Here is a 24,833-nt window from a genome sequence, read left to right as displayed (position 1 = left end):
AATTTGGTCAGTCTTTGTTGGGTAAATCAAATCTTGATTTCTGACCCCAGAATCAGCTCTGGGCAGTCACACAGAAGTATGGATATTCAGAAGAGCCTGACACTCAGTTTAACGCCCTGCTGCTGCCATCTTGAAGTTCTGAATTATTTTTCAGTAAGGAACCCAGTATATTCATTTTGTTTTGAGCCCCACAGATTGTACAGCCAGTCCTTCTGGCTGCTGTGCTGTGCTTAGTCACTTCAGTCGTGTCTGACTCTTTGCAACCCAATGGACTATATCCCACCAGGCTCTTCTGTCCATGGGGATTCTCCAGACAAGAATACTGGAGTGGGTTGCCATGTCCTCCTCCAGAGGATCTTCCCAACCCAGGGATTGAACCCAGGTCTCCCACATTGCAGGCGGATTCTTTACCAGCTGAGCTACCAGGGAAGGTAAATGATTAGACTACCAGTTGAGTCAGACTCTCCAATGTAAGAGGTGAACAGAAAGTAAGGAGAGAGGCTTATTTATTTAATAATCTCTCATACAGCACTTGTTTTTCAGTTGCCAAATCGTGTTGAACTCTGTGATCCCATGGACTGAAGCATGGCAGGCCTCCCTGTCCCTCACTTACAGCACTTACCATGTATCCAGTCCTATACATACATTTATTTAAATCTCACAATACTAGTTCTATTAACATCCCCATTTTACATAAGAGGAAACTGAGGCACAGAGAAGTTAAGTAGCTTGCCGAAGGTCACACAGCTGGTAAAGCCAGGATGTGAACCCAGGCAGCTTGGCTACAGAATTTGGATGTCTGACCATTGAGGTTGTCAGGGGAGTGTGTAATTTCCTCAGTTCTGTCTTGTCACAACAAAAATTTGAAGCAACAGACGGACCAGCGTTACAGCCCTCTGACAGACCAGGGTTATAGCTCCATGTTACAGCTCAGTTTTATTTAGAAAGTAAAGGAAAATACATCCTTAAGGCGTGAAGGCATGCAGACCCAAAAGACACAAGAAGAGAGGCCCCCAGCCCAATTTTGGCTCCTCTTTTCATGTTTTTTTCTCCTCCCCCTGGGCCTGTCCTATGTAAATTGGGCTAGCCAGGAGTGCTGTTTGTTTTGCCTCAGGTCCTCACTCCGGTCCTCAGACCTTCCTTTGTTCTGTTTTTGCAGGCTTTTCCCTTTGTCTTTTAGCCACCACCATTTTGGACTCCTTTTTCCTATTCTAACCACCTAATAAGGTCAATGCCAGCTCTTGTTTTGCCACGCTGCCTTTCCATCAAAGAAAATTTCCTCATTTTGCTTGCTAATAGAGCACTGGGGACATGCATTAATCTGGTGGCCCCACAGAAAAGTATCCACCTGCCAATGCAGGAGACAAGAGTTGGATCCCTGTGTCGGGAAGATCCCCTGGAGAAGTAAATGGTAACCCACTCCAATATTCTTGCCTGGGTAAATCGCATAAACAGAGGAGCCTGGAGGACTATAGTCCATGGTGGGGGTCACAAAAGAGTCAGACAGGACTTAGTGACTAAACAAACAATGTCAACAAAAAAAGCTCTTGCTTTGCTATGCTGCCTTTCCATCAAAGAAGTTTCCTCATTTTGTTAATAGAGCCCTGGGGACATGCATTACAGTCTTCACCTGAAAGACCTTTCCTTAATAGTCTAAAAATTGCGAGGATGATACTTCCTGAGAGATTGAACTCTCTGCAACAGCATTTCCCTGCTCTTAAAGTCAAGGACACTTTCTTGAGTTAAACTGATAAGAGATGGCTATTAATATTAAGTAAAATGTCACCATCATATTTGTGACCCAATACAGCTATAGCTGCCGAGTGCCTGGTCTCTACACCCAACCCCTGTCCTGAAGACAGAGGGGTGAGGAGTGACAAGGAGAATCGACTGGCCTTGGACTCAATGACACTTTCCTCCCTGTGTTCCCTCGTAGCTCAGATATCACCACCACCTTCCTAAAGCAAGAGGGTCCCCTCCTGGTTGTCATTTCATGTAAAAGAGGTGTTCGAGCTAAGTAGCTTCAGTCGTGTCTAACTTTTTTGCAACCCCATGGACTGTAGCCCACCAGGCTCCTCTGTCCATGGGGATTCTCCAGGCAAGAATACTGGAGTGGGTTGCCATGCCCTTCTCCAGGGTTAATAGAGTAAGAAGTACATAAAAGGTGCATTTTTCTGGACACAAGAGGTTGGGGCAGGCGGTGTAGAGAAACTCAGCGCTGGATTCTGAGAATTCAACCAGGAGCAACGTACTCACCAATCAATCTGCAAGAGCCCTTCCCTCTGGGCTGAAGTTCAAGGTCCAAACTGTGGATCAGGAAAGAGAGACTGCCAGAGTCTACTGTACCCACACTCATTCCAGGCTTAACTGTACCACCCAGGAGTGGCCCTTCCAGTCAAAATGTCCTTTGGCTTCTCTGGTCACCCAGAGGGTGGGCGCTGGGTAAGGGCCGTATAGCCAGGGAAGGAAATATAAATCTTCTCCCATGTGATCTTCTCAATCTTGTCCACCACACTCCATTTTCCAAACTCTATTGGAGGACATGACAACCCATTCTGGTATCCTTGCCTGGAGAATCCCATGGACAGAGGAGCCTGGAGGACTGCGGTCCATAGGGTTGCAAAGAGTCACACACAACGGAAACAACTTAGCACACATGCACTTCTCTGAAAGTTCAGGAAGCACAGACTGAGAGAAGCCAGAGTCACCCATTCCCCAGAATTCCATCTCTGTCACAAGAAATGGTACAGAAGCAGCCTTCATTTCCTCGCCCTTGTTGACCTGGTTGAAGGCTAAACTCTCACCACTTTGGTCTGGTCCCTTCTCTCTGCTCCAGTGCATCCTATTTAGGCTCCACCCTCAGCCTTAGAAAAATAAACCCTACAGTGCACAATCTGGGCCACAAAAATGATGGAGATGGGAAGAGACATAATAGAATGGCATCTCCTCTGAGCGAATGAAAAAGGCTTGTCCTTCCTTCTCCATCCTTTCCCATATTGAACCTCATGAAAACAGATGGGTTAACAATGTGAGTCAGGCTGATGCCGAATAGCAGAGAGGGTGCCAGAGCCAAAACTGAGCTCCAGTATTTTCATTTCTCAACCTGTATGACTCCTCTGACGGTTTTCTAAGATTATGAAGCTTCCTGGCAAGATCTTTAGAGCTCTATTTGCAAAGTGGGTAACAACCATAATCAGGGCAAAATTTTGTGTGAAAGCCTCTGATTCCATTGGCTGAAACCCTGCAAAACCTTCCCCGACTTTGAACTTCTTCATGCTTCACATACAAATGAAATCAGCGCGCCACCAGGAAGCACCAGAGCTTGACACAGAATTCATCACAAGGCTCAAGGATGTATCAAGACACAAGGTATAATTCTGGTCTCTGTAACTCACAGATAACCTTCAGAGTACAGTCACCATGCCCACTCTGGCCAAAGTTATAAAAAAAAGAAAGGGTGGGAGGGGGAGGATAAAAGAGGGCTAAAAAATATGAGGAAAGAATCTGAAAAAGAACGGACACACACAAAAAGAATAGATCTATATATACGTATAACTGAATCACTTTGCTGTACACCTATCTGAAACTAGCACAACACTGTAAATCAACTATACTTTAGTAAAAAATTAAAATTAAAAAGAAAGAAAGAGGCCTCCGGACTTCCCTGGCAGTCCAGTTGTTAAGACCCTGGGCTTGCATTGCAAGGGAAACAGGTTTGATCCCTGGTTGGGGAACTAAGATACCTGGCAGTGCTGCCAAAAACACACAAACAAAATGACAACAAAAACAGAAAGAGGTCTGACCTGAGAAACAGCAATACACACAAGAAAATTTTTTTAGTTATAACACCATACTGGAATACAGGAATAATACCCACTTGTGCTCAGCTGCTTCAGTTGTGTCTGGCTGTTGGCGACTCAATGGACTATCGGCTGCCAGACTCCTCTGTCCATGGGATTCTACAGGCAAGAATCTTGGTGTGGGGTGCCAGTTCCTTCTCCAGGGAATCTTCCTGATCCAAGGATTGAACCCTAGTCTCTTATGTCTCCTGCATTAGCAGGTGGATTCTTTACCACTACGGCCACCTGGAAAGCCCAATCATACTCACATGATAGCATAAATATTCTGTTGAGTGATTTTTATAATAGTCAATGTGAAAGTGTTTATTACATACTGTGTCTTTCTGTGCTAGGCACTATGCTAAGTATCAGGAACTCAAGACTAATAAGATGGACTCCTTGTCCCCAAAGAAGCTGCAGACAACATCAGGGTACAGCAAACAGTTGGCACAAGTGTAGCCATTCCTTCCAGCCCTCTGCCCTCTCCAGTGTCAACAATTAATTATGTATTGCTTTCTAGTGAGCAAGGATACAATAGCTAAGTCAACTACCACCAGGCAGGCAAAACAGATAATCCCAAAACGACTTCATGTTCCTCTATCACCAGACAGGGACTCTGACCTCTCCTTCTCTAGTGATGATCATAATTGTTTTCCTGGCAACTAACACGTCCGGAGGGCTTCCCAGGTGCTGCTAGTGGTAAAGAACCTGCTTCTCAATGCAGGAGACGTAAGAGACGTGGGTTCTATCCCTGGATTGGGAAAATTCCCTGAGGGCATGGCAACCCACTCCAGAATTCTTGCCTGGAGAATCCCGTGGACCAAGGAGTCTGGAGGGCTACACAGTCCATAGGGTTGCAAAGAGTCTGACAATGACTGAAATGACCTAGCAGGTAGCAACATGTCCAGAGAGCTTATTACATGCCACACCCTTTTCTGAGAGCTTTATATGCACTACCTCTTGATTTCGTTTCCCTAGAGCAGTAGGTTAACAGAAATTTTATGTGGTCATCACTGAAGACTCATTTAAAGGAAATGTGAATAAACTCCAGTGTGAGGAAATTAGATGTCCTTCAGACGAATTTTCTACAAGTGATGGATGCTTCACATCAGCGATAACGAGAGAGCTGGTGAAATCGGCTTCCCAGGATGTCTTTGGAATTAGGATAGATTCTTGCGAGGCTATAATGAGAAGTGCAAACCTGTCTGAATGAAGAAGGACAAACCAGATGACCTTTCAGTGTTCTTTTCATTTCCGAGATTCTGTAATTTGTGGTGCTCCAGAATCAAATTTATTTTTTTGCTCAAGTCTATGGTAAGTTGTATTCATTAAATTGTCTCCATATCCACTTAGCACAGGTGACAAATTGGCAAAGGGGGGAGGGGAGGCAAGCAATTTGCAAAAACATATTTTTAAACTTCTATTAATCACACATCTACTTGTGCTGAAGCACAAATCTTGTTTGGAGAATGACTCTCAAAAATACCTCAATGCAAGTGCTAGACATGGTTGCAAAGGTAAAGTCCTGGAAACTCACACAGATGACTCACTGTAATGTGTATAGATCAATTAGTTTGTGGCAAAATGCCTTATTTTAGGATGAGTGTAATTTCATGAACAGTTATTACTTGCAGAAACCAGTTGATTTTGAAATTCCAGTGTTCCTTTTAAAAAAAGAAAAACCATGAATAACATTAGACAACATTTTTCCATTTTAGGAATTCAAAATTATTCCTAATTATAATTCAGGAAAATACCATTTATGTTGCACCTGATTTTAGCAAGAAATGTCCTCGTAATGCTTACTATAAAGCCATTCCCCCAAAGAAGCTAGAGCTTTAAGCAGGAAAATCCCATTCTTATTTCTCATCTTTAGATAATATCATTCCCAATGTTTATGTGCTGTTACCTGGACTTACCTGTTCTTAAATCCTTGACTATAAGGGAAGTCCCACCTATTAGGCTCTTTGTCCCCATCTCCACTATCACTCAGAGTAAGACTGACATCCGGAGAAGGCAATGGCAAGCCACTCCAGTACTCTTGCCTAGAAAAATCCCATGGACAGAGGAGCCTGGTAGGCTGCAGTCCACGGGGTCGCTACATGTCAGACATGACTGAGTGACTTCACTTTCACTTTTCACTTTCACACATTGGAGAAGGAAATGGCAACCCACTCCAGTGTTCTTGCCTGGAGAATCCCAGGGACGGGGGAGCCTGGTGGGCTGCCGTCTGTGAGGTCACACAGAGTCGGACACGACTGAAGTGACTTAGCAGCAGCTTAGCAGCAGCAAGACTGACATCAGTTCAGTTCAGTCGGTCAGTCGTGTCCGACTCTTCGCGACCCCATGAATCATAGCACGCCAGGCCTCTCTGTCCATCACCAACTCCTGGAGTTCACTTAAACTCATGCCCATCGAGTCGGTGATGCCATCCAGCCATCTCATTCTCTGTCGTCCCCTTCTCCTCCCGCCCCCAATGCTTCCCAGCATCAGAGTCTTTTCCAGTGAGTCAACTCTTCGCATGAGGCGGCTAAAGTATTGGAGCTTCAGCTTTAGCATCAGTCCCTCCAATGAACACCCAGGATTGATCTCCTTTAGAATGAACTGGTTGGATCTCCTTGCAGTCCAAGGGACTCTCAAGAGTCTTCTCCAGCACCACAGTTCAAAAGCATCAATTCTTCGGCGATCAGCTTTCTTCACAGTCCAACTCTCACATCCATCCATGACCACTGGAAAAACCATAGCCTTGACTAGATCAAATTGCCAACATCCGCTGGATCATGGAGAAAGCAAGAGAGTTCCATAAAAACTTCTATTTCTGTTCATTGACTATGCCAAAGCCTTTGACTGTGTGGATCACAGTAAACTGTGGAAAATTCTGAAAGAGATGGGAATCCCAGACCACCTGACCTGCCTCTTGAGAAACCTGTATGCAGGTCAGGAAGCAACAGTTAGAACTGGACACGGAACAACAGACTGGTTCCAAATAGGAAAAGGAGTACGTCAAGGTTGTATATTGTCACCCTGCTTATTTAACTTATATGCAGAGTACATCATGAGGAACGCTGGGCTGGAAGAAGCACAAGCTGGAATCAAGATTGCCAGGAGAAATATCAGTAACCTCAGATATGCAGATGACACCACCCTTATGGCTGAGAGTGAAGAGGAACTCAAAAGCCTCTGGATGAATGTGAAAGAGGAGAGTGAAAAGACTGACATACCTCTTCCCAAATAAATTAGAATTCCATATTCCATTGATTAACTTAGAGAAAGAGAAAGCACATGCCAGCTGAAACAGAAGAAAAAAAAATAGGCACAGGAGAACTAAGAAGCTGGAAAAGCAATTTACAAATTATCAAGATCATTATCAAATCAAGAGCTATAGCAGGAAAAAAGATATAGAGTCTCCCATCTTTTCACTGACAGAATTTTCAGTCTATTTCTTTCCTTTTCCTTTTGCATGGCATTCAGGAAAAATCACCACAGAAGAGAAAGTCTAGCATATCATGAGTCCTACGCACTGCAGTTCCTCAGAGACTTTGCCCAGCTCCCAGCAAAGCACTGACTACATCAAATGGATGCTTCCACTTCAAGAGTACAAGCCTTTCTCGGCCCCATGTCTGTTGTTGACATTATCAGGGGCAGTGCCAAGAATGAGACGTGGGATCTGGGGAGTCAGGAAGGGCATCAGCCCAGACAACTCTAGTGACCTTAGTAGAGAAGATAAGTACCTGTTGATGTCAAGCCTTCCCCACCACTCAGCTTTTGACCATCTAACCACATTGTTCTGTATCACATCTTCCTGGCTTATTTTCCTTAGAACTTATCACACTCTGAAATGTTCTCATGTATTTATTTGTTCACTTGTTTGTTGTTTTTCCCACTCCCACCACCCACCCCAACCAGAATAACCACTTCATGCAGGCAGAGATTAAACTGCTTGCTCATCTCTAGTTGTGAAACCAAACAGGACATTATGGGGCTCCTGGGCACAGAAGCCTCTCAATGCCTCCCATTTCTTGTAGGGAATAGACTCCAGTCCCCGTGATCTTCCCTAATGTCCAAAGGGCAGATTTGAACAGTTACTAATCAGGGAAGGGAGTGGATACGGGAACAGAAAGGAAAGGGTTAGTCACTCAGTCGTGTCCAACTCTTTGCGACCCTGTAGACTGTAGCCCACCAGTCTCTTCTGTCCATGGAATTATCCAGGTGAGAATACTGGACTGGGTTGCCATGCACTTCCCCAGGGGATCTTGCCGACCCAGGGATCGAACCAGAGTCTTTTTCATTGCAGGCAGATTCTTTACCATCTGAGCCACCAGGTAAGCCCTGGTTCTCCCTCAAGGGATACACATAACAATATCTTTGAGCTCTTAACAGAGCTAAAACTCCAACAAATGGAAGTTATTAGCATTCTTTGGGCTTCCCAGGTGGCACTAGTGGTAAAGAATCTGTCTGCAATGCAGGAGACACCACAGAGATGGATTGGGAACTGACCAATCCCTGGGTTGGGAAGATCCGCTGAAGGAGAGCATGGCAGCCCACTGCAATAGTCTTGCCTGGAGAATCCCATGGACAGAGGAGCCCACAGGCTACAGTCCATGGGGGTCACAAAGAGTTGGGCATGACTGAGCCATAACCACAGCAATCTTCATTCCAGAGGAGACCACCTGGGACCAGATTAAAGGAGTGCAGGCCCTGCTGAAGTAAAGTCGCTCAGTCGTGTTCAACTCTTTGCAACCCCATGGACTGTAGCCTACCAGACTCATCCGTCCATGGGATTTTCCAGGCAAGAGTACTGGAGTGGGTTGCCATTTCCTTCTCCAGGGGATCTTCCCAACCCAGGGATCGAACCCGGGTCTCCCGCATTGTAGGCAGACTCTTTACCATCTGAGCCACCAGGGAAGCCCTGCAGGCCCTTCACACACTCTAATTTTCATCAGCAACCCTGCCCTGGAACAACTGCCATAAAACATTTCACCAAATCCTCCCAGGTTGGCACAAACAGTTTTGAGGGATAAGAGGCCACTGTGTCCCCCTTTGCCTGGAAAACCAATAAAGCCATTTTTTTCTACTGCCCAAAATCTGTCTCTGAGATTTGATTAGATACCAGTGCACAGAGGCCAGGTTTTCGGCATCAGTTCCAATACCTGGAAGGGGCTCAATAAATATTTGTTGAATGAAAAGTGCCTTCATCCAAAGAGCAAGATAAGAATGGAAAAGGGGGGAAGGAAAAGTTGATATCGCATAAAGATGAGAGCACCAGTAATCTTAAGGAAGTCAGGATTAATGGTTCAGAACCTAAGACTGCCAAAGTGGGTGGTAGCTAGGCATCTCTTTTTTAGGAAATACCTGTAAGGACTCACTAAACGAGTCATGCCAAGCTGGGCTCCTTGAACTATGCCAGGTCTTGTGGGGAAAACATAGAAGAAACTGACACAGCCTCTGCCCCAGAAGAGCCTATACCCTTTTAGGAGACATCCATAACTTGTCATCTGTAAAAGAAGGAGCAACTTCCCTGGCATTCCCGTGGTTAAGACTCTGCACTTTCACTGCGGGGGTGCAGACTCAATCCCTTGTCAGGGAACTAAGATCCCAAATGCCTCACTGCACAGCCAAAACATTTAAAACAACAACAAAAAGGTAAAGGAAAGTAAATATTGGGAGAGAAGTACAGGCAGAGTGCAGTGACACTGCAGGAGACATAGAAGTTAGGTAAGGAAATCTGAGAGGGCTTCAAAAAGGAAGCAACGTACATGCTAACAAGCTTCTGAAAAAGCCAAGAAAGGAAAATAATACACCCAGTTTGAGGAACACTGTGATTAATGATACAAAAGCATTTGGTGTGTTGTGGAAACAGCAAATATTCATACTTCACCTAAGCGAGAAACTATGGAGGAATTTGCAAAAGGGATAGTTCCAGAAAGAAGTTGTGAAACGTAGGGGGAAAAATTTTTATAAGCTGGAAGTAATAATAAAATTTAAAACTCAACTCTAAAAGGTGAAAGGTTGAATTAACTTCTATATTCTCTACAGAAAATATTACAAAATCATCATTTGAAAAGATGTTCAAAGATTGTGTGCTCAGTCATGTCCGACTCTTTGCAACCCCATGGACTATAACCCGCCAGGCTCCTCTGTCCATGGAATTTTCCAGACAAGAATACTAGAGTGGGTTTCCATTTTCTACTCCAGAGGATCTTCCCACCTCAGGGATTGAATCCATGTCTCTTGGGTCTCCTGCATTGGCAGGCAGATTCTTTACCACTGTACCCCCTGGGGAGTCCTGTTCAAAGATTATGTAGCCTAACATGTAGAAAGAAGATATTCTAGACATATATATCAGCCAGTACTAATAATAAAGTATGATGCTGATTTTGTAGTAATCTGATATTTGTCAGCTTTTAACATTTATAATTTGTTGTGATTTCCTTTTACAACCTAAACATAGGCTCTTTTGTATGTAATTTTGTTTTCCGTATGATTTTTCCTAAAGAGAAACACAAAGTTATGCAAGGACATGAAGCCTGAAACTGAGGCAGCTCTAATTTAGTGATGCAGAGGAGTCTAGAGTTGTTAGCGTTCAGTGAAGTGATGAGGGATGAAGGCCCCACTGATGGCAGAGTAGAGGGATGAAGAGATTCTGGGCTGTGGTCATCACACGGCCTGAGTTATGAAACAGGCCACACTTGATGTTATCACTGGCCCTGGAGTTTTCACATTCTGAACCAACTTCATTGTTCAGTCACTCAGTCGTGCCTGACTCTTTGTGACCCCATGGATGGCAGCACACCAGGTTTCCCTGTCCTTCACCACCTCCTGGAGCTTGTTCAAACTCATGTCCATTGAGTTAGTGATGCCATCCAAACATCTTGTCCTTTGTCATCCCCTTCTCCTCCTGCCTTCAATTTTTCCCAGCATCAGGGTCTTTTCTAATGAGTTCGCTCTTCGAATCAGGTGACCAAGGTATTGGAGCTTCAGCTTCAGTATCAGTTATTCCAATGAATATTCAGGACTGATTTCCTTTAGGATTGACTGGTTGGATCTCCTTGCAGTCCAAGGGACTCTTGGGAGTCTTCTCTAACACCACAGTTCCCAAGCATCAATTCTTTTGAACCAATAAGTTCCTTTTACAATGTAAGCCAGTGTAAACTTTTTTCCTTTCATGTAATACAAGCCAAGTAAACAATAACATATGAAAAGCAATTCTAAAGTACCATGTATTATTTTCATTCCTTTGAGTCTTGGTGGGTCCTAGTTCAGACCTTCATTTCTTATCTAAATTATCAAAATAGTATTCTTGCTTCCAAAGTTTCCAGTCAAAAGCAGCAGGTCATGACTTTTGTGTGTGGCTAAGACTTCTTCCTCCCCAAGTCCCTGGAGGTGAACATGAGGCTTAGAAGAAAGAACTATAACTACAAAGGCACCTTAAGGTTTTAGCTTCATGAACTTGTGATAAAACAGCCTCTGAGATTCATAGCCCCTGCCATCAATGAGATTCTTCATTTCGAGATTCTAATTTGTTCAAAATTAACGTAGGGTATTAGCCAACTGTGGGATCCAGGTCTGCTGACATGCATACCTTTACTTCTGTCTTTTATAAACAACCAGATAATAATTATTATATTTTGGCTGCACAGCGTGGCTTGTGGAAACTTAGGGCCCCGACCAGGAATTGAACCCTGCACCCTGGGCAGTGAAAGTGCACAGTCCTCTTCCCTGGATGCCCAAGGAATTCCCCACAACCAGATTATTATTGCTCCTTCACTTAAATCTTACTCTTCTTCCCTGCCTTATGACCCAGAGCAGTTAATAACTTTAAAAAATGTCTGCATCGACTCCATTTAATCTAGTGGGTGGAATAATTTTGAGGGGGAAACAATAGCTAATTTCCATTTTCATACTGCATCACAAAACACCCTCCCAGTGTCTGTTAAAATGATCCTGACCAAGTCATATCTACTGTTCAACACTAATGCCTCAAAAGTAAAATTGCTATTTTGTGCATAACCTCATGCCTCATAAAAAAGATAGTTATATCTATTTCAAGATTTTCTTCAATTTTCAGTTCTTACATAAGGAAAGAGTTGTCTGGTGACACCTGCCTAAGTTTTCTTCTAGCTGTCCATATATCATTCTATATCATTTTCAATATTATGTTTTGGTTTTTATTAATAATTTTTCCCGTGCATGTATGTGTATGTGTGGCTTCATTAGAAATGCTTAAACTATGCTAATTGGGCACTTTGGGCTTAGTCGCTCAGTCGTGTGTGAGTCTTTGCGACCCTGTTGACCGTAGCCCACCAGGCTCCTCTGTCCATGGGGATTCTCCAGGCAAGAATACCGGAGTGGGTTGCCATGCCCTCTTTCAGGGGATCTTCCCAACCCAGGGATCGAACCCAGGTATACCGCAGTGCAGGTGGATTCTTTACCGTCTGAACCACCAGGGAAGCATTTCTGCACAAAATTTAGAGAAAAAAAGAAGCAAAGCAGAATGTATTGAACTCAGAAATAAACATCTTTAGGACTTACCTGGTGGTCCAGTGACTGAGACTCCACACTCTAATGCAGGGGGCCCAGATTTGATCCCTGGTCAGGAAACTAGATCCCACATGCCACGGCTATGACCCAGTGCAGACAAATAAATAAAATAAAAAAGAAATATATTTTAAAAAGAAAAAAAGTATCTTTCACTTCTGTTCTAGGTTTGGAAGCCATTCAGCCCTATTTTTCTCCATCTAAACAAGTGTTTCTCAATCTGTTTACATTCTCAACTCTCATCTGAGGGGAGCTATTCTTTGTTGTGGAGGGATATCCTGTGATTACAGGATGTTTAATAGCATCCTCACCCTCAAATACTAGATACCAGTAGCACTCCCCAGTGGAAATAATTAAAAATGTTGCCAGGAGGACTACCCTGGTGGTCCAGTGGTTCAGACTTCATGCTTCCAACGCAGAGGGCATAGGTTCAGTCTCTTGTGGGGGAATTAAGATCTTGCAAGCTGTGAAGCAAAAAAGAAGAAAGTGACTCCCTCAACAAGGTCTTTCTTTGGCTTATTTGATTGGTTTGAGACTTCGAGAGTGTGACTCTGAAGTATACTTCAAACCTTGGGAATTATCCTGTTTATAGTTATGATACTAAATCCCCCTGATATGTTATATTCTCTCAAAAGCTTTACATGCTTCTTCAAAGCCCCTGACCACCAGACAAACCATCACCCTGCTACAGGAACCTCAAAAAGGGAACAAAGAGAATGACTGGCTTAGAGACTGTGAACTGGAACCATAGCCTGTGGCCATCACAAGGGTTAAGCAAAAAGCCACGACCAATGGACACCACATCAAAGACCAATAAAGCTGAGAGGACCACGGAGACTACAAGTGGTAGCTGAGGGTGACACAAATGCCTATCTTTTTATCACATCTCTCAGATAGGGAGTTTGATCAAAAGGGGTGAATTGTTAAAAAGAAATACACAAATTCAAAATGGAGTCATTTCTGGTAAGCCCCAAATAGACTTAATACCCAATCTAACTGCAGTTTCCACCTCTCCCAGGGGTGGAATTTTAAACCACTGGCATTTCCTGATTCTAGTACAATAAAACTCCTGCCATTCTCTGCACCCCCTCCCGCCCCCGCAAAAGAAGATGAGCTATCCTGAAGCAATCCTTTCTTTTCTTTTGCTAACAACCTTCATGACCCACACAGTTTTCTACCTATAAATATCTACCATCTTCCTGTGCAACGCCTCTGAATGCCATTCTGCTTGCTAAATGAGATGCTGCCTCATTCTTGAATCAATTAATAAAGCCAATTTGTTTTTATTTTAATGGGAAAAAAAATGTTGCCAGACAGTTGAGAACAACTTCTTGTTGTTTAGCCGCTAAGTAGTGTCTAACTCTTTGCGACCCCATGGACTGTAGCCCACCAGGCTCCTCTGTCCATGAGATTTCCCAGGCAAGAATACTGGAGTGGGTTGCCATTTCCATCTCAAAGAGATCTTCCTGACCCAGGGATTGAATTCACATCTTCTGCATTGCAGGTAGATTCTTTACCACTGAGCTACCAAGGAAGTGGTGGGGAACAACTTACCTAGACTAACAACCAGTAAGAAGTAAGATTCAGAACTATTAGGGTGGAAAAATTTTCCTTCCACCCTTCTTTGGCTGGTCTAGTAATTTAACTAATATAAGATAGACTAATATAAGAAAAAATGGAACTTTGTACACTTGGGAGCCCCATAAAAAATAGGAGACCTCAAAGACAGTCAGGAAGTTGAAGCTTGCATATTATCCTGAGCTAAGGAGTGGGGTGTGACCCAGGGTTTCAAGTGTGAGGAAGGTAATTCACAAGCCAATAAAAAAATAGATGTTTGGTAATTAGATATCTCCTTTGCCATGCAGATAAGTATTTCTAATAAAGAGTCATTTTCCAGTAATAAGAAATTCCCTGATGGTCCAGTGGTTAGGACATGGTGCTCTCAGTGCCAGGGGCCTGGGTCTGATTTCTGGTCCAGGAACTAAGATCCCACCAGCTGCGAGTCCACAATAATAATAATAATATCTGGTAACCGCTCTCTTTCTGGGCCAGGTCCCCATCTATATTCTTTTATGTAGTTAGGGGAGAAGTAAAAGTGTTTCCTGAGTTTGCTGCCTTCAGCTAAAAATAATTCACACAACAAAGTGGCATGTTTTAGAGTGGCCTTTACTCATCCCTTTCAGAATGATGACACAGAATAAGTCTGTTATACCTTGAATTGCTTTCTTTGGTAAAGTTTAAATAATGTTCCTCTTGTTAAAAGATAAAAAATTTAAAAAGTGTGTTGAAAACTCTAAGAGTTTATTTGAGCAAAGATCCCTTTGAATCAGACAGTATCCAGTCTAGCAGATAGCAAGGAGCTCAGAGGAGCTGTCCAAAATTAAAAACTTTCATACGCAGAAGGGAACAGGAACAAGGAAGTTATATTAAGTTTTAAAAATGGGTTGGTGATTGCAAGTTATTTTCATTTTGGGGACATCTATAAGGCAGGTGACCTAACTAGTGCTGATCAGGTAATTTCTAATGGACCTGGTTTAAGATTCTATTTCTGGAGGAGTCGAAGCTGTAATCAAATTTCAGCTTGGTGATGTGGGGTGTAGTATAAGCAGCTGTTTTGGGCCTGTTGTCTTATTTGGAAGATCCCCTGGAGAAGGGAATGGTGACCCAATCCCGTATTCTTGCTTGGAGAATTCCATGGACAGAGGAGCCTGGTGGGCTACAGCTCATGGGTCTCATAGAGTCAGACACGACTGAGCGCACACACACAAACTGCTGCTGTTGCTCTTTAGTCGCTCAGTCATGTCTAAATCTTAGGGACCCCATGGACTCCAGCAAGCCAGGCTTCCCTGTCCTTCACCATCTCCCGGAACATGCTCAAATGTACGTCCATCAAGTCAGTGATGCCATCCAACCATCTCATCCTCTGTCGTCCCCTTCTCCTCCTGTCTTCAATCTTTCCCAGCATCAAGGTTTTTTCCAATGAGTCTGCTCTTCACATCAGGTGGCCAAAGTATTGGAGTTTCAGCTTCAGCATCAGTCTTTCCAAAGAATATTCAACATTGATCTCCTTTAGGATTGACATACCAACTAACTACTCAAAAAGATTACATGACTCCTTAGAATTGACTCCTTAGAAATTGACCCTGATGCTGGGAAAGATTGAAGGCAGAAGGAGAAGGGGATAACAGACGATGAGATGGTGGGATGGCATCACCGACTCAATGGTCAGGAGTCTGAGCAAGCTCCAGGAGCTGGTAATGGACAGGGAAGTCTGGTGTGCTACAGTCCATGGGGTCGCAAAAAATCAGACACGACTAAGCAACTGAACTGAACTTAGGGTTAGGGTTAGTTGCTGGTTAATTAACTATCCTATTATTCTTGGATATTTCTAATTCATTTCAGTAAGCTTCACACTTGCCATCTACCTCTACCAGGATTAAATCATGTGCTGCTGCAGCTGCTGACCTTCAACACATCTCCAAAAGGGTGTTCAGGATGGAGAGCAAAAATAAGGCACTCTGTGCTCTGGGAAAAACTGGCAAAACAAGTCTTCAAATAGATAATTTCAGAAGCAAATTTTATAAGCCTAATTCTTGTATCTCCTCATATCTAGAACATAAAACAATGACATTCTTATACACTGTAGGAGTGCCAATTCATATAAATTATATGGAGGAGGGACATCCCTGATGGTCTAGTAGTTAGGAATCTGCCTGCCAATGCAGGGGACCTGGGTTCAATCCCTGGTCCAGGAATTAAGACCCCACCTGCTTCAGGGCAACTAAGCCCATGAGCCACAGCTACTAAAGCTGGCAAACCTAGAGCCTATGCTCCACTAGAGAAGCCACCACTATGAGAGGCCCATGGGCAGCAAAGAAGAGTAGCCCCCACTTACTGCAACTAGAGAAAGCTCGAGCTCAGCAAGGAAGACCTAGTGCAGCCAAAAATAAACAAATTTTGAAAATCATTTGGAGGAAAATTTAGCAATATCTATTAAAAGATGAAAATTTGATTTGCCCTAGGAATGCATACTTTAGGAATTTATCTTAAAGAAATGTTCCCATATGAGCAAAAATACATGTGTATGAAGTTCACTGCAGCCTAGTTTATTTTAGGTGTTTTTTTTTTTTAATTTTGGCAACATAGCACAGCACGTGAGATCTTAATTCCCCAACCAGTGATTGAACCAGCACCCCCTGCAGTGGAAGCACAGAGTCGTAACCACTGGCTCACTAGGGAAATCCCACTGTAGCCTAGTTTAGAAGAGACCTAAATGTCCTTTGAAGGAATTTAGCACTTGCCACCCCAAATACGCTGATGTATTGACTTATTTTGAGCTGAAAGTAGTTAAAGAATAGCAAATGTAGGGAAAGGCTTTCTCTGAACTCTCCTATCTGCCTAAAGACAGATCCTCCAAAAGGAACTCAATTGTCATAAGACCCCTCCCCACAACTTTTCCCCATCCTCTCATCCCCCCTTTCATCAGCCGGGGAAGACTGGACTCTTCTCATGGGAAGGAGACTAGAAATTGATACCACACCCAGGCAAACTTTGTCACAAACTGTCATACTTCGCCTCTATCCTTCTTGGCACCCATTCATCCATCATCACTAAAAACCACTATTCTCCCCTAAAAGACCAATATCTCTCATCTTCCCCAGTTAAAATGATATATAAGCTCTCACATCTCCTGGATTTTTTTTTTATATTCACTTTTTCATTTTTCATGTGATGTTCCTGTGCATGTAATATTAAAAATTAATAAATTTGTAGGGATTTCCCTGGTGGTCCAGTGGTTAAGACTCCATGTTCCCAATGCAGGAGGCATGGATCCAACCTCTGGTTGGGGAAGTAAGACCCCACATGCCACAGGGCTCAGCCTAAAAAAATAAAAATAAATTTGTAGACATTTTCTCCTATCAATTTGCCCATTGTCAGTTTGTTTCATAGATCCAGCTATCAAATCTAGGAGGGTAGAGAGAAAGTCTTTCCTCCCCTGCACCATGAATATCCAGGTGGTTACACTAATCCCATACAGAGAATAAATTCTTTAAAGCTGTAAAAAAAAAAAGAAAGAAAGTAAGTAAGTAAATTTAAGGTAGTTCAGTTCAGTTCAGTTGCTCAGTCGTGTCTGACTCTTTGCGACCCCATGAATCACAGCACGCCAGGCCTCCCTGTCCATCACCAACTCCCAGAGTTCACTCAAACTCATGTCCATCGAGTCGGTGATGCCATCCAGCCATCTCATTCTCTGTCGTCCCCTTCTCCTCCCACCCTCAAACCTTCCCAGCATCAGAGTCTTTTCCAGTGAGTCAACTCAGCGCATGAGGTGGCCAAAGTATTGGAGTTTCAGCTTTAGCATCAGTCCTTCCAATGAACACTCAGGACTGATCTCCTTTAGAATGAACTGGTTGGATCTCCTTGCAGTCCAAGGGACTCTCAAGAGTCTTCTCCAGCACCACAGTTCAAAAGCATCAATTCTTCGGTGATCAGCTTTCTTCACAGTCCAACTCTCACAGTCCATACATGACCACGGGAAAAACCACAGCCTTGACTAGATGGACCTTGGTTGGCAAAGTAATCTCTCTGCTTTTTAATATACTATCTAGGTTGGTCATAAGTTTCCTTCCAAGGAGTAAGTGTCTTTTAATTTCATGGCTGCAATCAGCATCCGCAGTGATTAGTACTTCTTTAAAAAAAAAAAAAGTATCTATTTTATTTTTTACTGTGTCAGATCTTAGTTGCAGCCTGTGGGCTCTCTAGTAGAGATGTACATGGGCTTAGCTGCCCCAAAGCATGTGGCATCTTAGTCCCCTGACCAGCAATTGAACCTGCATCCCTGCACTGGAAGGCAGATTCTTAACCACTGGAGCACCAGGGAAGTCCCTAGATCACCACTTCAAAAACAGGTTCCTAACTAAAAAGGAAAATGGTAACCACAGTTGCCTCTAGGAAAGATTCTGAAGCATTGAGAGCTGGATGGGGGAGGAGATTTAGTACTTTTTGCTGTGAATTTTTTGTGCAATTTGGATTTTTTTCACTTGAAACTTAAAAAAAAAAAAAAGTTGAAAAAGTTTCAGTAAAATGGGTGTCTAACTACAAACTGGCACTTGCCACGAGCCCTTGCCATTTATCTCTATAAGGATTAAATCATGGGCTGCTGCAGATGCTGACCTTCAATAGCCCCTGAAGGAGTTCAGGGTGGACAGCAGAAATGAGGTACTCTGTCCCAGGTGGCGGGGGTGGGGGAACTGGCAGAACAGGTTTTCTGATAGGTATTTTCAGGGACTGATTTTATGAGTCCAATTCTTTATCTCAGCATACCTAGAAAAGCATGAAAATCCTTCATGGTGACAACTGTTTCTTGTGACTAGCAGAAAGCTTCATGAGACTAGAAAAACCATCTGGAAAAATAGGTGCCTGGTTGCATGTATTCCCCCTGCACCAAAATCACATATATACTGACCTTCCCCCCCTGCCTTTCTGGAGTAGTTTCTCAGAGCTATCCGAAGGGGTGTCTCCCAGGTTGCGGTTCTCATTTGCCCCCAGATAAAACTTAACTCTCAATTCTCACACAGTGCAATTTTTTCTTTTTTAAGTCAACATGACAAAGGCTGCAGCTGGATACAAGAGAGCAACAGGTAATCTAAACAGCGATATGCACAACATGGAGGTAGGGGTGCTACATCTGGCTCATCTTCCTTCCTTTTCTTTAACCCTGATCACAGCCCACCTTGCTCTTATCTCTGTGTCAGGGTCAGAGTATAATGGGAAATATTAAAAAGGTAAGAAAGACTGAGGAGCAGAGGAAGGTAAGGCCATGGATTCTATGCCCTGCAGTGCTGACTCTGAACTGAGAACATTATGCTTCCAAATGTGCCTCCAAAACCACCTCTCATAAACATTTTCTAGGCCCTTGAATTTTCTCTTTAAGTTTACTTGAAATTGCCCTGGGAAATTCCTAGATATTGAAGCACTGAAAGAAGTTTCATTAAAACAGGCTAAAAATTCTTCTTTGTGCTAATGGAAAACTTTGCTCTCGCTGAACAGGTAATCAGCCATTATTCTCCAAAGAACCATTTTCTCTTTGTGAGAACAGAAGCCCATTTCGGAGACTTCATAAATGTAACTGTTTTATGAATGAGCCACCCTCAGAAAGACCAATAAAGATGGAAGCAGTGACCCAGGAAATAAGGGACTTGCACTAGAGGGAATTCCTTTAGTTCTGAGAAATGATCTACGCTGCCTTTCAGGCTGCAATTTAAAAAAAAAAAAAAAAACTTTTATTTTGGAGTATAGTTGATTAGCAATGAGGCTGTAATATTTTTTTATTTTTTCCAAACTTTAAATTTTTTATTTTGTACTGGGGTATAGCCAATTAATGGGGCTTTCTTGGTAGCTCAGCTGGCAAAGAATCTGCCTGCAATGCAGGAGACCCTGATTTCCTGGGTTGGGAAGATCCCCTGGAGAAGGGATAGGCTACCCACTCTAGTATTCGTGGGCTTTCTTGGTGGCTTAGATGGTAGAGAATCCACCTGCAATGCGGGAGACCTGGGTTTGATCCCTGGGTTGGGAAGATTCCCTGGAGGAGGTCATGGCAACCCACTCCAGTATTCTTGCCTGCAGAATTCCCACTGACAGAGGAGCCTGGTGGGCCAAACATGGAATCGTGTCTATGGGACATGACTGAGTGACTAAGCACAGCACAGCCAGTTAACAATGTTGTGATAGTTTCAAGTGAACAGCGAGGGAACTCAAAGGATACATGAATTTTAAATGGGCCAAGCAAACCCAAAATATTATTAGTGGCTTAATCATCAATAGAAAAATCAGGCTGGTTTAAATTTGTGAAGGAAAAGATTGCTTTAGCAAGTTTGAACCACTCTCTTTGATCAGATGAACCAGGATGCAAAGACTTACAAATGAAATCAGCTCTGTTTTTTTTGCAAACTATAAAAGCAACACAATATAGAATTGCAGTTATCATCATAGAAGAAATGTGGAGTAAATTATTTACTCTGCATTAAAAGGGGATGGTAGTGGGTTTTAGTCTTTTTTTGAATCAGAGCTGGTTTTTTATTTTACTTAATTTTATTTATTTTTGGCCACTTTGAGCTACATGCAGGATCTTAGTTCCCTGACCAGGGATCAAACTGACAGGCCCTGCAGTGGAAGTGCAGATTTGTAAACACTAGACCACCATGGAAGTCTCCAGAGCTGTTTTTTAGATTCTGATGAAAATGTAGATGGTTAAAAATTTGAGTCCAAGGGTTGGATGGCCTGAATTCAAATTCCTGTCCACTATTTATCTTTGTACCTTAAGCAACTGATTTCCCTTCCATACCACAGTTGTCACCTCTATAAAATGGAAATAATAACAGTTTAATAGGGCTGTTGTGAGAACTAAATGAGATAATTCACCTACAGCACTTACATCATTGCCTGACACTTAAGAAGCACCAGATAAATGTTCCCTATGACTACAATCACATGGACTCAAGAATCCAAAAATGCACGGATTTCTGTCTTTAGGCAGGGCTGGATCCAGTGGCTCTGATGATACCCTTTTGTCACCTCAGTTTTCTCTACGTTGGCTCCATTCTCAAGCAATTTCTTCCCAACAAAAGTGCTCTCTCAGAAACTCGAATGAGAATGCATGCCTCCCTAATATTCCCAGACATGAACCTCCTTGCCTGCATGCTGTGTCCAATGCTGAACCAATCACTGCACCCAAGGGAATGCAAAGCCGACTGGCCCAGCCTTGGTTGGCCAGGTTGGGAAAGATCATCCCCACCCATGGTTGGACGTGGACAGAGGGGGTGGGAGGGCAATGTTTCCCTGAGGAAAACCAGGATGTCATTGCTAAGGGAAAAGTGAATGGAAACTGGACAAAGAAAACAACAGATGGCTACCAGTCCCAGGTTTATCGCCTCTGGTTTAGGCAAACACCTCTTCAATCACTAGGGAAATTGAAGAGCTTCCATAATTTTCTTTGCTCCAGTGCTTAACTGTTTATCAAGAAATTTCTTCTTTTATTTAACTTTGTATCTTTAAAACTCATTTTATCTGCGACTTCAGAGTATTTAAAAAAAAAAGCAACAACTTGTTCCTATCACATTTGACTCTGTAGTGTTTGGTTTTTCTGGGTCTCAGTTCCTTTGTAAAAATGAAAGCATTGCCCTCCGTAATTTCTAAATTCTCTTTTAAACATCTGTGATTTCTGAGAACAATAGCAATGACTCCACAGAAAATTTGCTTGTTATTATCATTCTATAAACCCTAGAAAAGTCTTCCTTTTATCTGGGTTTGTTCCTTGGAGCCTATCTCTAAGCCAAAGATACTGGAGTATATTGATTTAGAGGGTAGACACTGGATTCAGAGTGTCTAGTCCAAGACCTACCTCTGACATTACACCTGTGTGACTTTGGGCAAATTGCTTAACCTCTCTGTTGCCTTTTCTGTAAATGTAATAAAAGAGCCCGCCTCATAGGGCTGTGTGAGCATTACAGAATTCATACATGAAGTGTCTGATACTGTAATATTAGTAGAAGTGTTGGCCATTACTAAGCAAGCAACATCTCTCAGAATAAAAAGAACCTTACCTCTAGAGGAACAAGGATAAAAATCACAGATAAAAATTACATCACAAACCACATGTGCAAGAAGAAAATGAAGTGGAACATTTAAAGTGTTGAAAGAAAAAGACAATTATTGGTTGTATAGGCATACACCTTTAGCAAAAATCCATAGAACTGCCTTAAAATGAGTGCATCTTATTTTATGTAAACAATAATGCCTCCATAGAATTTTTAAAAGTCTATCATAAACCAGTTAGCAACTGAGTGTGTGTGGGGGGGAGCTGTTAAAAAGCAAAGGGTGGTTGGTGGGAAGCCTTAACGCATACTCCTTATCCTTCTGGACTTAAAGGTTAAATGAGCAAGTCATTGAGTAACCTAAAAAAAATTTGAACAAGGGAGGTCAGAGGATAAGCACTCAGCAGTTCCCGGGAAGGTCTCTAGAGGATGAGACATTCAGGCTAAGGCTCAGAGAATAAATGAGAGCTAAGAAAACTGATAGCCAAAGAATTGATGCTTTTGAACTGTGGTGCTGGAGAAGACTCGAGAGTCCCTTGGACTGCAAGGAGATCCAACCAGTCCATCCTAAAGGAGATCAGTCCTGGGTGTTCATTGGAAGGACTGATGCTAAAGCTGAAACTCCAATACTTTGGCCGCCTCACGAGAAGAGTTGACTCACTGGAAAAGACTCTGATGCTGGGAGGGATTGGGGGTAGGAGGAGAAGGGGACGACAGAGAATGAGATGGCTGGATGGCATCACCGACTCGATGGACATGAGTTTGAGTGAACTCCAGGAGTTGGTGATGGACAGGGAGGCCTGGCGTGCTGTGATTCATGGGGTCGCAAAGAGTCGGACACGACTGAGCGACTGAACTGAACTGAACAAATGTTATCTTATTGCCATTTACACCACTGTCTTCAGCTACTGTCTTGTAACCCGCTCAGTACGGCGGCACGAGGAGTCACCGCTTTCCAGAACAGCAACCTACTCTCTTCTACGAAGTCTTTAGCTGTGTTGAGGCTTCTGAAATTTCCCTGCTGGGTTCAGGCAGGGAAAAGACAACCAGATTGAGTGCTGCTGTGTAATTTTTCACTCTGCCTGATCTCAAATTTGTAATTTCTTTCCTTTTAAACTTGTGATAAAAAAATGCCCAAAACAGAGTCAAATTTCAATTGATACTATTTCACTACAGTTTAAGTTTCTTTTTCAAAAAAGGACAAAATAATATGCAGAAAATATTCAAGTATCAGAAAGACCCAGAGACCATTTTTCACTTCATTGAAGTTTTCTGTCCTGGCATGAAATGTGTCCTACGATTGTTGCTATTTTCTAATTGCTGTGACTAAAAACTGGAAAAATAAAAGCAGAGTATTCATCTTTGTTTTGGAAAGCAATCTTTCTGGAAGACTGGCTCCCATCTATCACCTCCAGTCTTTACTCCCACCCACCTGTCTTGCTCATTGGAGCCCAGTCCTCATCGCTCTTCCAGCCCCAGCAGGACCCACTACCTATAACACTGTACAGAGTGGAGAAGGAAATGGCAACCCACTCCAGTATTCTTGCCTGGGAAATCCCATGGACAGAGAAGCCCGGAGGGCTACAGGCCATGGAGTCGCAAAAGAGTCGGATACAACCTATCAACGAAACAACAATAAAACTGAGTTACTTGATATCACTTTTATAACAACCTTCTTAACAGTACTTTTTCTCTTTTGTAACATTTTTGGTTGGGTTGATACCTCTCAAATATTTCCTTATTTGTTTTGAAGAAAAATCTTTAGAGCTATCACCTAGGAGATTAGTTAAGGCTGCAGATTAACTGGTCAACTGGTGTTTTTTCACTAGCAAATAAAGAAATCCATATTTGTACCACGTTCAGGAATAGAGATAATTACTTAACATAGTTTAAAAAAAAACTGTACAGCATTAGCTTCAGAGCATCTCATTACAAGACCCCTTCTGAGTCCCTGAAGGAGTGACAGCTTTAGGCCCCACGCAGTCTTGATCTGCAATCTGGGAACAGCTGGGGATCTTTTTTTTTTTTTTGGCCAGGCGACTGGGCATACGGGATCTTCCCCAATCAGGGATTGAACCCATGCCCCCTGCCTTGGGAGGAAGGAGTCCTAACCACCAGACCACTAGGGAAGTCCCATTTCAGGGGTTCAGTTCAGTTCAGTTCCGTTCAGTCACTTAGTCGTGTCCGACTCCTTGCGACCCCATGAATCACAGCACGCCAGACCTCCCTGTCCATCACCAACTCCTGGAGTTCACTCAAACTCATGTCCATTGAGTCAGTGATGCCATCCAGCCATCTCATTCTCTGTTGTCCCCGTCTCCTCCTGCCCCCAATCTTTCCCAGCATCAGAGTCTTTTCCAGTGAATCAACTCTTCGCATGAGGTGGCCAAAGTATTGGAGTTTCAGCTTTAGCATCAGTCCCTCCAATGAACACCCAGGATTGATCTCCTTTAGAATGAACTGGTTGGATCTCCTTGCAGTCCAAGGGACTCTCAAGAGTCTTCTCCAACACCACAGTTCAAAAGCATCAATTCTTCGGCGATCAGCTTTCTTCACAGTCCAACTCTCACATCCATACATGACCACTGGGAAAAACCATAGCCTTGACTAGACGAACCTTTGTTGGCAAAGTAATGTCTCTTCTTTTTAATAAACACACCTTAATAATCTCTGAACACACAGTTTAAATAGTAAGCCTAATTAAGCCAGTAACACACCACTTTTCATTTTGTGCGTTAATGGGAACACATACAGGAAATACTAAAATAATGACTCTCAACAGAACAAAACTAGTATTTTTAGGTTCTAATTAAATTTTGCCTTCCAAATGTGATGATTTTTGCTTTTCACTAAAAATAGTGAA

Source organism: Moschus berezovskii, chromosome 16 (assembly GCF_049115385.1).
Source record: "Moschus berezovskii isolate FMDL1 chromosome 16, NW_MosBer_1.0, whole genome shotgun sequence".
Taxonomy (NCBI): Eukaryota; Metazoa; Chordata; class Mammalia; order Artiodactyla; family Moschidae; genus Moschus; species Moschus berezovskii.
Note: the sequence above shows the minus strand (reverse complement) of the source record.